We start from the raw sequence: 15,472 nt of genomic DNA on the forward strand, positions 1-15,472 counted from the left end.
TCTATATTTCATGTTACTTTCTATATTTCACCTTTCTATCCTTATTTCATTTTTATTTCTATATATCATCTTACTTTTTGTTTCTTTTTTTTTACTTTCTATTTTTCATCTTCTTTCTATATTTCATTTTTAGTTCAATATTTCATCTTTCTTTATATATTAAATTTGACTTTCTATATTTCATATTTCTTTCAGTATTTTATTTTACTTTCTATATTTCATCTTTCTTTTAGTATTTCATTTTAGTTGCTATACTTCATTTTTCTTTCTATATTTGATCTTTCTTTCTATATTTCATAATTCTTTCTATTTCCTTTTTCTTTGAATATTTCATTTTATTTTTATATTTCATCTTTTATTCAATATAACATTTTACTTTCTATGTTTTGTCTTCCTTTCTAATTTTTTTTTTACTTTCTATATATCTTCTTAATTTCTATATTTTATTTTACTTTCTATATTTCATTTTTGTTTCTATATCTCATCTTTCTTTTTATATTTCATTTTACTTTCTATATTTTAACTTTTTTTCTATATTTCATATTTTTTTATATTTTTTTATTTATATATTAAATTTTACTTTGTATAATTCATCTTTCTATATTTTATCTTTCTTTCTATATTTCATTTTACTTTCTTTATTTCATCTTTCTTTCGGTATTTCATTTTACTTTCTTCTATTTCATCTTTTTTTTTTTATATTTCATTTTACTTTCTTTATTTCATCTTTCTTTCTCTATATCCTTTTCCTTTCTTTATTTCATCTTTCTTTCTATATTTAATTTTACTTTCTAAATTTAATCTTTCTTTCTATATTTCGTTTTACTTTCTATATTTCGTTTTACTTTCTATATATCATCATGCTTTCTATATTTCATGTCACTTTCTATGTTTCGTCTTTCTTTCTATATTTCATCTTTCTTTCAATATTTCATTTTACTTTCAATATTTCCACTGCCTTTCTATATTTCATTTTACTTCCTATATTTCATCTTACTTTCTATTTTTCAATTTACTTTCTACATTTCATCTTCTTTCTATATTTCCTTTTACTTTTTATATTTCATTTTGCTTTCTATATAACATCATACTTTCTATATTTTATTTCAATTTCTATATTTCATCTTTCTTTCTATATTTCATTTTACTTTCTATTATTTATCTTTCATTCTGTATTTCATCTTTCTTTCTATATTTCAATTTACTTTCTATTATTTATCTTTCATTCTGTATTTCATCTTTCTTTCTATATTTCATCTTTCTTTCTATATTTCATTTTATTTTTTATTTTTATTTCATTTTACTTTCTATATTTCATATTTATTTTTATATTTCTTCTTTCTTTATATATTAAATTTTTCTTTCTATATTTCATCTTTCTATATTTCATCTTTCTATCTATTTTTAATTGTACATTCTATATTTCATCTTTCTTTCTATTTTTAATTGTACATTCTATATTTCATCTTTCTTTCTATAATTCATTTTACTTCCTATATTTTATTTTACTTTTTATATTTCATCTTACTTTCTATATATTATTATTTTTAATCATTTTTTTTATTTTTGTATTTTTTCTTTCATTTTATATTTTATTTTACTTTCTATATTTCGTCTTTCTTTCTGTATTTCATTTTACAATCTATATTTCATATTTCTTACTATATTTGATTTTACTCTCTATATTTCATCTTTCTTTCTATATTTCATTTTACTCTCTATATTTCATCTTTCTTTCTATATTTCATTTTACTTTCTATATATCACCATACTTTCTATATTTGATTTTACTTTTTATATTTCATCTTTCTTTCTATATTTCATTTTACTTTCTATATTTTATCATTCATTCTATATTTCATCTTTCTTTCTATATTTCATTTTACTTTCTATATTTCATCTTTCTTTCTATTTTTCTTGTTACTTTCTATATTTCATCTTTCTTTCTATATTTTATTTTACTCTCTATATTTTTACTTTTTTTCTATACTTCAAATTTATTTTTATATTTCTTCTTTCCTTATATATTAAATTTTACTTTCTATATTTCATCTTTCAAACTATTTTTAATTGTACGTTCTATAGTTCATCTTTCTTTCTATATTTCATTTTATTTTCTATATTTGATCTTTCTTTCTATAGTTCATGTTACTTTCTTTATATTATTTTTCTTACTATTTTTATCTTACTTTTAGTATTTCCTCTTGCATTTTATATTTCATATTTCTTTCTATATTTCATCTTTCTTTCTGTCTTTCATTTTATATTTCATCCAATATTTCATTTTACATTCTATATTTCATATTTCATCCTATATTCTATTTTACTTTCTTTATTTCATCTTTCTTTCTATATTTTATTTTACTTTGTATATTTCATCTTTCTTTCTATATTTCCTTTTCCTTTCTTTATTTCATCTTTCTATCTATATTTAATTTTACTTCCTAAATTTAATCTTTCTTTCTATATTTCATTTTACTTTCTATAAATCATCATGCTATCTATGTTTCATTTTACTTTCTATATGTCATCTTACTTTCTATATTTCATTTTATTTTGTATATTTCATCTTTCTTTCTATATTTCATTTTATTTTGTATATTTCGTCATTCATTCTATATTTCATTTTATTTTCTATTTTTTGACTTTTTTTCAATATTTCATTTTACTTTCATATTTTATTTTATTTATATATTAAATTTTACTTTCAATATTTCATCATTCTTTCACTATTTCATTTTACTTTCTATATTTTATCTTTCTTTCTGTATTTCATTTTACTTTCATTATTTCATCTTTCTTTCTATATTTCATTTTACTTTCTATATTTCATCTTTCTTTCTATATTTCATATTTCTTTCCATATTTCATTTTTCTTTCTTTATTTCATCTTTCATTTTATATTTCATTTTACTTTCTATTTTGTCAACTTTATTTCAATATTTCATTTCACTTGCTATATAACATCATACTTTCTATATTTCATTTTAATTTCTATTTTTTATCTCTCTTTCTATATTTTATTTTACTTTCTGTATTTTATTTTTCGTTCTATATTTCATCTTTCTTTCTATATTTCATCTATCTTTCTATATTTCATGTTACTTTCTATATTTCATCTTTCTTTCTTTATTTCATTTCATTTTCTATATTTCGTCTTTAATTTTATATTTCATTTTACTTTCTATTTTTGAATTTTTTTTCTATTTTTCATATTTATTTTTATATTTCTTCTTTCTTTATTTCATCTTTCTTACTAAATTTGATTTTACTTTCTATATTTCATCTTTCTTTCTATATTTCATTTTACATTCTTTATTTCATCTTTCTTTCTATATTTCATTTTATTTTCTATATTTCATCTTTCTTTCTATATTTCATCTATCTTTATGTACATCATTTTATTTTCTATATTTCATCTTTCAATCTATTTTTCATTGTTCATTCTATATTTCATCTTTCTTTCTATATTTCATGTTACTTTCTATATTTCATCTTTCTTTCTATATTTCATGTTACTTTCTATATATTATTTTTCTTACTATTTTTTATTTTACTTTCTGTATTTCTTCTTTTATTCTATATGTCACTTTACTTTCTATATTTCATCTTTCTTTCTGTATATCATTTTACATTATATATTTCATATTTCTTACTATATTTGATTTTACTCTCTATATTTCATCTTTCTTTCTATATTTTATTTTACTCTCTATATTTCATCTTTGTTTCTATATTTTATTTTACTTTCTATATTTCGGCTTTCTTTCTATATTTAATTTTACTTTCAATATATCTTCATACTTTTTTTATTTCATTTTAATTTCTATATTTTATCTTTCATTCTATATTTCATCTTTCTTTCTATATTTCTTATTACTTTCTATATTTCATCTTTCTTTCTATACTTAATTTTATTTTCTATATTTCGTCTTTCATTTTATTCTCTTTATTTTTAATTTTTTCTATATTTCAAATTTATTTTTATATTTCTTCTTTCTTTATATATTAAATTTTACTTTCTATATTTCATCTTTCAATCTATTTTTCAATGTACCTTCTATATTTTATATTTCATCCTATATTTCATTTTTCTTTCTATATTTCATATTTCATCCTATATTCTATTTTACTTTCTATATTTCTTCTTTCTTTGTATATTTTATTTTAATTTCTATATTTTATTTTACTTTCTATATTTCAACTGCTTTTCTATATTTCATTTTACTTTCAATATTTCAACTGTCTTTCTATATTTCATTTTACTTTTTATATTTCATCTTACTTTCTATTTTTCATTTTACTTTCTATATTTCTTCTACTTTCTATATTTCCTTTTACTTTCTATATTTCATTTTACTTTCTATATAACATCATACTTTCTATATTTCATTTTACTTTCTTTCTTTTATCTTTCGTTCTATATTTCATCTTTCTTTCTATATTTCATTTTTTAATCTATTTTCTATATTTCATCTTTCAATCTATTTTTCATTGTTCATTCTATATTTCATCTTTCTTTCTATACTTCATGTTACTTTCTATATTTTATCTTTCTTTCTATATTTCATTTTATTTTCTATATTTCGTCTTTCATTCTATATTTCAACTTTTTTTTATATTGCTTTTCTTTATATATTAATTTTTTTTCTATTTTTCATGTTTCTATCAGAATTTCATTTTACTTCCTATATTTCATCTTTCTTTTTATATTTTATTTTACTTTCTATATTTCATCTTTCTTTCTATATTTTTTTTACTTTTTTTATTTCATCTTTCTTTCTATTCCATCTGTCTTTAGGTACATCATTTTACTTTCTATATTTCATCTTTCTATCTATTTTTAATTTTACATTCTATATTTCAACTTTCTTTCTATATTTCATTTTACTTTCTATATTTCATCTTTCTTTCAATATTTCATCTTACTTTCTATATAAATTTTTTTTTACAATTTTTTATTTTACTTTTTGTATTTCTTCTTTCATTCTATATTTCATTTTACTTTCTACATTTCATCTTTATTTCTTTATTTAATTTTACATTCTATATTTCATATTTCTTACTATATTTGATTTTACTCTCTATATTTCATCTTTCTTTCTATATTTTATTTTACTCTCTATATTTCATTTTTCTTTCTATATTTCATTTTACTCTCTATATTTCATCTTTCTTTCTATATTTTATTTTACTCTCTATATTTCATTTTTCTTTCTATATTTCATTTTACTTTCTATATTTTATTTTACTTTCTATATTTCATTTTACTTTCTATATATCACCATACTTTCTATATTTGATTTTACTTTATATATTTCATCTTTCTTTCTATATTTCATTTTACTTTCTATATTTTATCTTTCATTCTATATTTCATCTTTCTTTCTATATTTTATTTTACTTTCTATATTTCATCTTTCTTTCTATATTTCTTGTTACTTTCTATATTTCATCTTTCTTCCTATATTTCGTCTTTCATTTTACTTTCTATATTTTTACTTTTTTTCTATATTTCAGATTTATTTTTATATTTCTTCTTTCTTTATATATTAAATTTTACTTTCTATATTTCATCTTTCAATATATTTTTCATTGGACGTTCTATATTTCATTTTATTTTATATATTTCATCTTTCTTTCTATATTTCATGTTACTTTCTATATATTATTTTTCTTACTATTTTTTATTTTTCTTTATGTATTTCTTCTTTGTTTCTATATTTCATTTTACTTTCTATATTTCAACTTTTTTTCTGTATTTCATATTTAAAATATATTTCTTACTTGTTTATGTATTAAATTTTACTTTGTATAATTCATCTTTCTTTTAGTATTTCAATTTACTTTCTACATTTCATCTTTCTTTCTATATTTCATTTTACTTTCTTTATTTCATCTTTCTTTCGGTATTTCATTTTACTTTATTTATTTCATCTTTCTTTCCATAATTCCTTTTCCTTTCATTATTTCATCTTTCTTTCTATATTTCCTTTTCCTTTCTTTATTTCCTCTTTCTTTCTATATATCATCATGCTTTCTCTATTTCAATTTACTTTCTATATTTTATTTTATTTTGTATATTTCGTCTTTCATTCTATATTTCATTTTACTTTCATATTTCATTTTATTTATATATAAAATTTTACTTTCAATATTTCTTCTTTTTTTTTAATATTTCATTTTACTTTCTATATTTTATCTTTCTTTCTATATTTCATTTTACTTTCATTATTTCATCTTTCTTTCTATATTTTTTTTACTTTCTATATTTCATCTTTTTTTCTATTCCATCTTTCTTTATGTACATCATTTTAATTTCTATATTTCATCTCTCTATCTTTTTTTAATTGTACATTTTATATTTCATCTTTCTTTCTATATTTCATTTTACTTTCTATATTTCATCTTTCTTTCTATATTTCATCTTACTTTCTATATATTATTTTTTTTACAATTTTTTATTTTAGTTTTTGTATTTCTTCTTTCATTCTATATTTCATTTTACTTTCTATATTTCATCTTTCTTTCTGTATTTCATTTTACATTCTATATTTAATATTTCTTACTATATTTGATTTTACTCTCTATATTTCATCTTTCTTTCTATATTTCATTTTAATCTCTATATTTCTTATTTCTTTCTATATTTCATTTTACTTTCTATATTTTATTTTCCTTTCTATATTTCATTTTACTTTCTATATTTTATTTTCCTTTCTATATTTCATTTTACTTTCTATAAATCACCATATTTTCTACAGTTGATTTTACTTTTTATATTTCATCTTTCTTTTTATATTTCATTTTACTTTCTATATTTTATCTTTCATTCTATATTTCATCTTTCTTTCTATATTTCATTTTACTTTCTATATTTCATCTTTCTTTCTATATTTCTTGTTACTTTCTATATTTCATCTTTCTTCCTATATTTCATTTTATTTTCTATATTTCGCCTTTCATTTTAATTTCTATATATTTAATTTTTTTCTAAATTTCATATTTATTTTTATATTTCTTCTTTCTTTATATATTAAATTTTACTTTCTATATTTCATCTTTCAATCTATTTTTGATTGTACGTTCTATATTTCATCTTTCTTTCTATATTTCATGTTACTTTCTACATATTATTTTTCTTACTATTTTTTATTTTACTTTATGTATTTCTTCTTTGTTTCTATATTTCATTTTACTTTCTATATTGCAACTTTTTTTCTGTATTTCATATTTAATTTTATATTTCTAATTTATTTATGTATTAAATTTTACTTTGTATAATTCATATTTATTTCAGTATTTCGATTTACTTTCTATATTTCATCTTTCTTTCTGTATTTCATTTTACTTTCTTTATTTCATCTTTCTTTCGGTATTTCATTTTGCTTTCTTTATTTCATCTTTCTTTCTATATTTCATTTTACTTTCTTTATTTTATCTTTCTTTCTATATTTCCTTTTCCATTCATTATTTCATCTTTCTTTCTATATTTCCTTTTTCTTTCTTTCTATATTTAATTTTACTTTCTAAATATAATCTTTCTATATATATTTCATTTTTCTTTCTTTATATCATCATGCTTTCTATATTTCATTTTACTTTCTATATTTCATCTTTATTTCTATGTTTCATTTTATTTTGTATATTTTGTCTTACATTCTATAATTCATTTTACTTTCTATTTTTCAACTTTTTATCAATATTTCATTTTACTTTCATATTTTATTTTCTTTATATATAAAATTTTACTTTCAATATTTCTTCTTTTTTTTTAATATTTCATTTTACTTTCTGTATTTTATCTTTCTTTCTATGTTTCATTTTATTTTCATTATTTCATCTTTCTTTCTATATTTCATTTTACTTTCTATATTTCATCTTTCTTTCTATATTTCATCTTTCTTTCCATATTTAATTTTTCTTTCTTTATTTCGCCTTTCATTCGATATTTCATTTTACTTTCTATTTTTCAACTTTATTTCAATATTTCATTTTACTTTCTAATTTTCATCTTTCTTTCTATAATTCATTCTACTTTATATATTTCATTTTACTTTCTATATAATATCATACTTTCTATATTTCATTTTAATTTCTATTTTTCATCTCTCTTTCTATATTATATTTTACTTTCTATATTTTATCTTTCATTCTATATTTCACCTTTCTTTCTATATTTCATATATCTTTCTATATTTCAAGTTACTTTCTATATTTCATCTTTCTTTTTTTATTTCATTTTATTTTCTATATTTCGTCTTTCATTCTATATTTCATTTTACTTTCTATTTTTCAATTTTTTTTCTATATTTCATATTTATTTATATATTTTTTCTTTCTTTATCTCATCTTTCTTTCTAAATTTCATTTTACTTTCCATATTTCATCTTTCTTTCTATATTTTATTTTACTTTCTATATTTCAATTATCTATATGTACATCATGTTACTTTCTATATTTCATCTCTCAATCAATTTTTCATTGTACATTCAAATATTTCATCTTTCTTTCTATATTTCATGTTACTTTCTATATTTCTTCTTTCTTTCTATATTTCATGATACTTTCAATATATTATTTTTCTTACTATTTTTTATTTTACTTTATGTATTTCTTCTTTTATTCTATATATCATTTTACTTTCTATATTCCATCTTTCTTTCTGTATTTCATTTTACATTCTATATTTCATATTTCTTACTATATTTGATTTTACTTTCTATATTTCATCTTTCTTTCAATAGTGCATTTGAATTTCCATATTTCATCTTTCTTCCCATATTTCATTTTTTCTTCTATATTTCATCTTTCTTTAAATATTTTATCTTACTTTCTATATTTCATCTTACTTGCTCTATTTCATCTTACTTTCTATTTTTCATTTTACTTTCTATATTTCATCTTCTTTCTATATTTCATTTTACATTCTATATAACATCATACTTTCTATTTTTCATTTTAATTTCTATATTTCATCTTTCTTTCTATATTTCATTTTACTTTCTACATTTTATCTTTCATTCTATATTTCATCTTTGTTTCTATATTTCATTTTACTTTCTATATTTCATTTTACTTTCTATATTTCATCTTTCTTTCTATATTTTATCTTTCATTCTATATTTCATCTTTGTTTCTTTATTTGATTTTACTTTCTATATTTCATCTATTTTTCAATATTTCATGTATATCATCATACTTTCTATATTTCATCTATTTTTCTATATTTCATGTATATCATCATACTTTCTATATTTCATTTTACTTTCTGTATTTCATCTTTCTTTTTATATTTTATTTTACTTTCAATATTTTATCTTGCATTCTATATTTCATCTTTCTTTCTATATTTCATTTTACTTTCTATATTTCATATTTCTTTCTATACTTCATGTTACTTTCTATATTTCAATTTTATTTCTATATTTCATTTTATTTTCTATATTTCGTCTTTCATTCTATATTTCATTTTACTTTCTATATTTCAACTTTTTTTCTATATTTCATATTTATTTTTATATTTCTTCTTTCTTTATATATTAAATTTTTCTTTCTATATTTCATCTTTCTATCAGAATTTCTTTTCACTTTCTATATTTAATCTTTCTATCAGAATTTCTTTTCACTTTCTATATTTCATCTTTCTTTCTATATTTCATTTTACTTTCATTATTTCATCTTTTTTTTATATTTCTTTTTACTTTCTATATTTCATCTATCTTTATGTACATCATTTTACTTTCTATATTTCATCTTTTTATCTATTTTTAATTGTACATTTTATATTTCATCTTTCCTTCTATATTGCATTTTACTTTCTATATTTCATCTTACTTTCTATGTATTATTTTCTTTACAATTTTTTATTTTACTTTCGTTATTTCTTCTTTAATTCTATATTTCATTTTACTTTCTATATTTCATCTTTCCTTCTGTATTTCATTTTACATTCTATATTTCATATTTCTTACTATATATTATTTTACTCTCTATATTTCATCTTTGTTTCTATATTTTATTTTACTCTCTATATTTCATCTTTGTTTCTATATTTCATTTTACTTTCTATATTTTGGCTTTCTTTCTATATTTAATTTTACTTTCTATATATCATCATACTTTCTTTATTTCATTTTACTTTCTATATTTTATCTTTCATTCTATATTTTTTGTTACTTTCTATATTTCATCTTTTTTCTATATTTAATTTTATTTTCTATATTTCGTCTTTCATTTTATTCTCTTTATTTTTAATTTTTTCTATATTTCAAATTTATTTTTGAGATTTCTTCTTTCTTTATATATTAAATTTTACTTTCTATATTTCATCTTTCAATCTATTTTTCATTGTACCTTCTATATTTCATCTTTCTTTTTATATTTCATTTTATTTTCTATATTTCATCTTTCTTTCTATATTTCATGTTACTTTCCATATATTATTTTTCTTACTATTTTTTATTTTACTTTTTGTATTCTTCTTTCATTCTATATTTTATTTTACTTTCTATATTTCATCTTTCATTCTGTATTTCGTTTTACATTCTATATTTCATATTTCATACTATATTTGATTTTACTTTCTATATTTCAACTTTCTTTTATATTTCATTTAAATTTCTATATTTCATCTTTATTTTTATAATTCATTTAAATTTCTATATTTCATCTTTATTTTTATAATTCATTTTAATTTCTATATTTCATCTTTATTTTTATAATTTATTTTAATTTCTATATTTCATCTTTCTTTCTATATTTCATTTTACTTTCTATATTTCAACTGCCTTTCTATATTTCATTTTAGTTTTTATATTTCATTTTTGTTTCTATATTTCATCTGCCTTTCTATATTTCATTTTACTTTCTATATCTCATCTTACTCTCTATTTTTCATTTTACTTTCTATATTTCATCTTCTTTCTATATTTATTTTTACTTTCAATATTTCATTTTCTTTATATATTTAATTTGACTTTCTATATTTCATCTCTGTTCATTTCATCTTTCTTTCAATATTTAATCTTTCTTTCTATATTTCATCTTTATTTCTATATTCCATCTTTCTTTCCATATTTCATATTTATTTCTATATTTCATCTATCTTTCTATATTTCATGTTACTTTCTATATTTCACCTTTCTATCCATATTTCATTTTATTTCTATATATTATCTTTCTTTCTGTTTTTTTTTACTTTCTATTTTTCATCTTCTTTCTATATTTCATTTTAATTTCAATATTTCATCTTTCTTTACATATTAAATTTGACTTTCTATATTTCATCTTTCTTTCAGTATTTCATTTTACTTTCTATATTTCATCTTTCTTTTAGTATTTCATTTTAGTTGCTATATTTCATTTTTCTTTCTATATTTGATATTTCTTTCTATATTTCATAATTCTTTCTATTTCCTTTTTCTTTGAATATTTCATTTTACTTTTTATATTTCATCTTTTATTCAATATTACATTTTAATTTCTATGTTTTTTCTTCCTTTCAAAATTTTATTTTACTTTCTGTATATCTTCTTAATTTCTATATTTCATTTTACTTTCTATATTTCATCTTCTTTCTATATTTCCTTTTACTTTTTATATTTCATATTACTTTCTATATAACATCATACTTTCTATATTTCATTTCAATTTCTATATTTCATCTTTCTTTCTCTATTTCATTTTACTTTCTATTATTTATCTTTCATTATGTATTTCATCTTTCTTTCTATATTTCATTTTACATTCTATATTTCATCTTTCTTTCTATACTTCATATTACTTTCTATATTTCATCTTTCTTTCTATGTTTCATTTTATTTTTTATATTTATTTCATTTTACTTTCTATATTTCACTTTTTTTCTATATTTCATATTTATTTTTATATTTCTTCTTTCTTTATATATTAAATTTCTCTTTCTATATTTCATCTTTCTATCTATTTTTAATTGTACATTCTATATTTCATCTTTCTTTCTATATTTCATTTCACTTTCTATATTTTATTTCACTTTCTATATTTCATCTTACTTTCTATATATTATTTTTTTTACAATTTTTTATTTTTCTTTCTGTATTTCTTCTTTCAATCTATATTTCATTTTACTTTCTATATTTCATCTTTCTTTCTGTATTTCATTTTACATTCTATATTTCATATTTCTTACTATATTTGATTTTACTCTCTATATTTCATCTTTCTTTCTATATTTCATTTTACTCTCTATATTTCATCTTTCTTTCTATATTTCATTTTACTTTCTATATTTCATATTTCTTTCTATACTTCATGTTACTTTCTATATTTCATCTTTCTTTCTATATTTCATTTTACTTTCTATATTTTATCTTTCATTCTATATTTCATCTTTCTTTCTATATTTCATTTTACTTTCTATATTTCATCTTTCTTTCTATATTTCTTGTTACTTTCTATATTTCATCTTTCTTTCTATATTTCATTTTACTTTCTATATTTTTACTTTTTTTCTATACTTCAAATTTATTTTTATATTTCTTCTTTCCTTATATATTAAATTTTACTTTCTATATTTCATCTTTCAAACTATTTTTTATTGTACGTTCTATAGTTCATCTTTCTTTCTATATTTCATTTTATTTTCTATATTTGATCTTTCTTTCTATATTTCATGTTACTTTCTTTATATTATTTTTCTTATTATTTTTATTTTACCTTTTGTATTTCCTCTTGCATTCTATATTTCATTTTACTTTCTATATTTCATGTCTCTTTCTGTATTTCATTTTACATTCTATATTTCATATTTCATCCTATATTTCATTTTACATTCTATATTTCATATTTCATCCTATATTCTATTTTACTTTCTATATTTCATCTTTCTTTCTATATTTTATTTTAATTTCTATATTTCATCTTTATTTATATATTTTATTTGACTTTCTATATCCAACTGTCTTTCTATATTTGAACTGCCTTTCTATATTTCATTTTACTTTATATATTTCATCTTACTCTCTATTTTTCATTTACTTTATATATTTCATCTTCTTTCTATATTATTTTTAATTTCAATATTTAATCTTTCTTTTTATATTTAATTTTACTTTCTTTATTTCATCTTTGTTCATTTCACCTTTCTTTCAATATTTCATCTTTCTCTCTTTATTTCATCTTTCTTTCTATATTTCATCTTTCTTTCCATATTTCATTTTTATTTCTATATTTCATCTAACTTTCTATATTTCATGTTACTTTCTATATTTCATCTTTCTTTCTATATTTCATTTTATTTTCTATATTTCATCTTTCATTCTATATTTCATTTTGCTTTCTATATATCATATTTATTTTTATATTTCTTCTTTCTTTATATATTAAAATTTTTTTTCTATATTTCAATTTTCTTTATTTCATCTTTCTTTCTATATTTCATCTTTCTTTGTTTCATCTTTCTTTCTATATTTCATCTTTCTTTCCGTTTTTTATTTTTCTTTCTATATTTCTTCTTTCTTTCTATATTTCAACTCCCTTTCTATATTTCATTTTACATTCTATATTTCATTTTAGTTTCTATTTTTCATTTTAGTTTATATATTCCATCTTTTTTCTATATTTCATTTTACTTTCAATATTTCATCTTTCTTTCTATATTTAATTTTACTTTCTATATTTCATCTTTCTTTATTTCATCTTTTTTTATATATTTCATCTTTCTTTCTTTAATTCATTTTACTTTCTATAGTTCATCTTTCTTTCTGTATTGCATTTTAATTTCTAAATTTCATCTTTCTTTCAGTATATCATTTTAATTTCTATATCTCATCTTTCTTTCTATATTTCATTTTACTTTCTATATTTCAACTTTTTTTCTATATTTCATATTTTTTTATTTCTTATTTATTTATGTATTAAATTTTACTTTGTATAATTCATCTTTCTTTCAGTATTTCAATTTACTTTCTATATTTCATCTTTCTTTCTATATTTCATTTTACTTTCTTTATTTTATCTTTCTTTCGGTATTTCATATTACTTTCTTTATTTCATCTTTCTTTCTATTTTTTATTTTTCTTTCTTTATTTCATCTTTCTTTCTATATTTCCTTTTCCTTTCTTTATTTCATCTTTCTATCTATATTTAATTTTACTTTCTAAATTTCATCGTTCTTTCTATATTTCATTTTACTTTCTATAAATCATCATGCTATCTATATTTCATTTTACTTTTTATATTTCATCTTTCTTTTTATATTTCATTTTATTTTCTATTTTTTGACTTTTTTTCAATATTTCATTTTATTTAGATATTAAATTTTTCTTTCAATATTTCATCTTTCATTCACTATTTCATTTTACTTTCTATATTTTATCTTTCTTTCTATATTTCATTTTACTTTCATTATTTCATCTTTCTTTCTATATTTCATTTTACTTTCTATATTTCATCTTTCTTTCTATATTTCATATTTCCTTCCATATTTTATTTTTCTTTCTTTATTTCGTCTTTCATTTTATATTTCATTTTACTTTCCATTTTGTCAACTTTATTTCAATATTTCATTTTACTTGCTATATAACATCATACTTACTATATTTCATTTTAATTTCTATTTTTCATCTCTCTTTCTATATTTTATTTTACTTTCTATATTTTATCTTTCGTTCTATATTTAATCTTTCTTTCTATATTTCATCTATCTTTCTATATTTCATGTTACTTTATATATTTCATCTTTCTTTCTTTATTTCATTTTATTTTCTATATTTCGTCTTTAATTTATATTTCATTTTTCTTTCTATTTTTCAATTTTTTTTCTATATTTCATATTTATTTTTATTTTTCTTCTTTCTTTATTTCATCTTTCTTACGAAATTTGATTTTACTTTCTATATTTCATCTTTCTTTCTATATTTCATTTTACTTTCTTTATTTCATCTTTCTTTCTATATTTCATTTTATTTTCTATATTTCATCTTTCTTTCTATATTTCATCTATCTTTATGTACATCATTTTATTTTCTATATTTCATCTTTCAATCTATTTTTCATTGTTCATTCTATATTTCAACTTTCTTTCTATATTTCATGTTACTTTCTATATATTATTTTTCTTACTATTTTTTATTTTACTTTCTGTATTTCTTCTTTTATTCTATATGTCACTTTACTTTCTATATTTCATCTTTCTTTCTGTATATCATTTTATATTATATATTTCATTTTTCTTACTATATTTGATTTTACTTTCTATATTCCATCTTTCCTTCTATAGTGCATTTGAATTTCTATATTTCATCTTTCTACCCATATTTCATTTTTCTTTCTATATTTCATCTTTCTTTCAATATTTCATTTTACTTTCAATATTTCAACTGTCTTTCTATATTTCATTTTACTTTCTATATTTAATCTTACTTTCTATTTTTCATTTTACTTTATATGGTTCATCTTTTTTCTATATTTCCTTTTACTTTCTATATTT

Source organism: Aristolochia californica, unplaced genomic scaffold (genome assembly GCF_029961685.1).
Source record: "Aristolochia californica isolate CCGP_79_NKW_82.1479 unplaced genomic scaffold, dmAriCali1.0.hap1 SCAF_7, whole genome shotgun sequence".
In the NCBI taxonomy this organism is placed as follows: domain Eukaryota; kingdom Viridiplantae; phylum Streptophyta; class Magnoliopsida; order Piperales; family Aristolochiaceae; genus Aristolochia; species Aristolochia californica.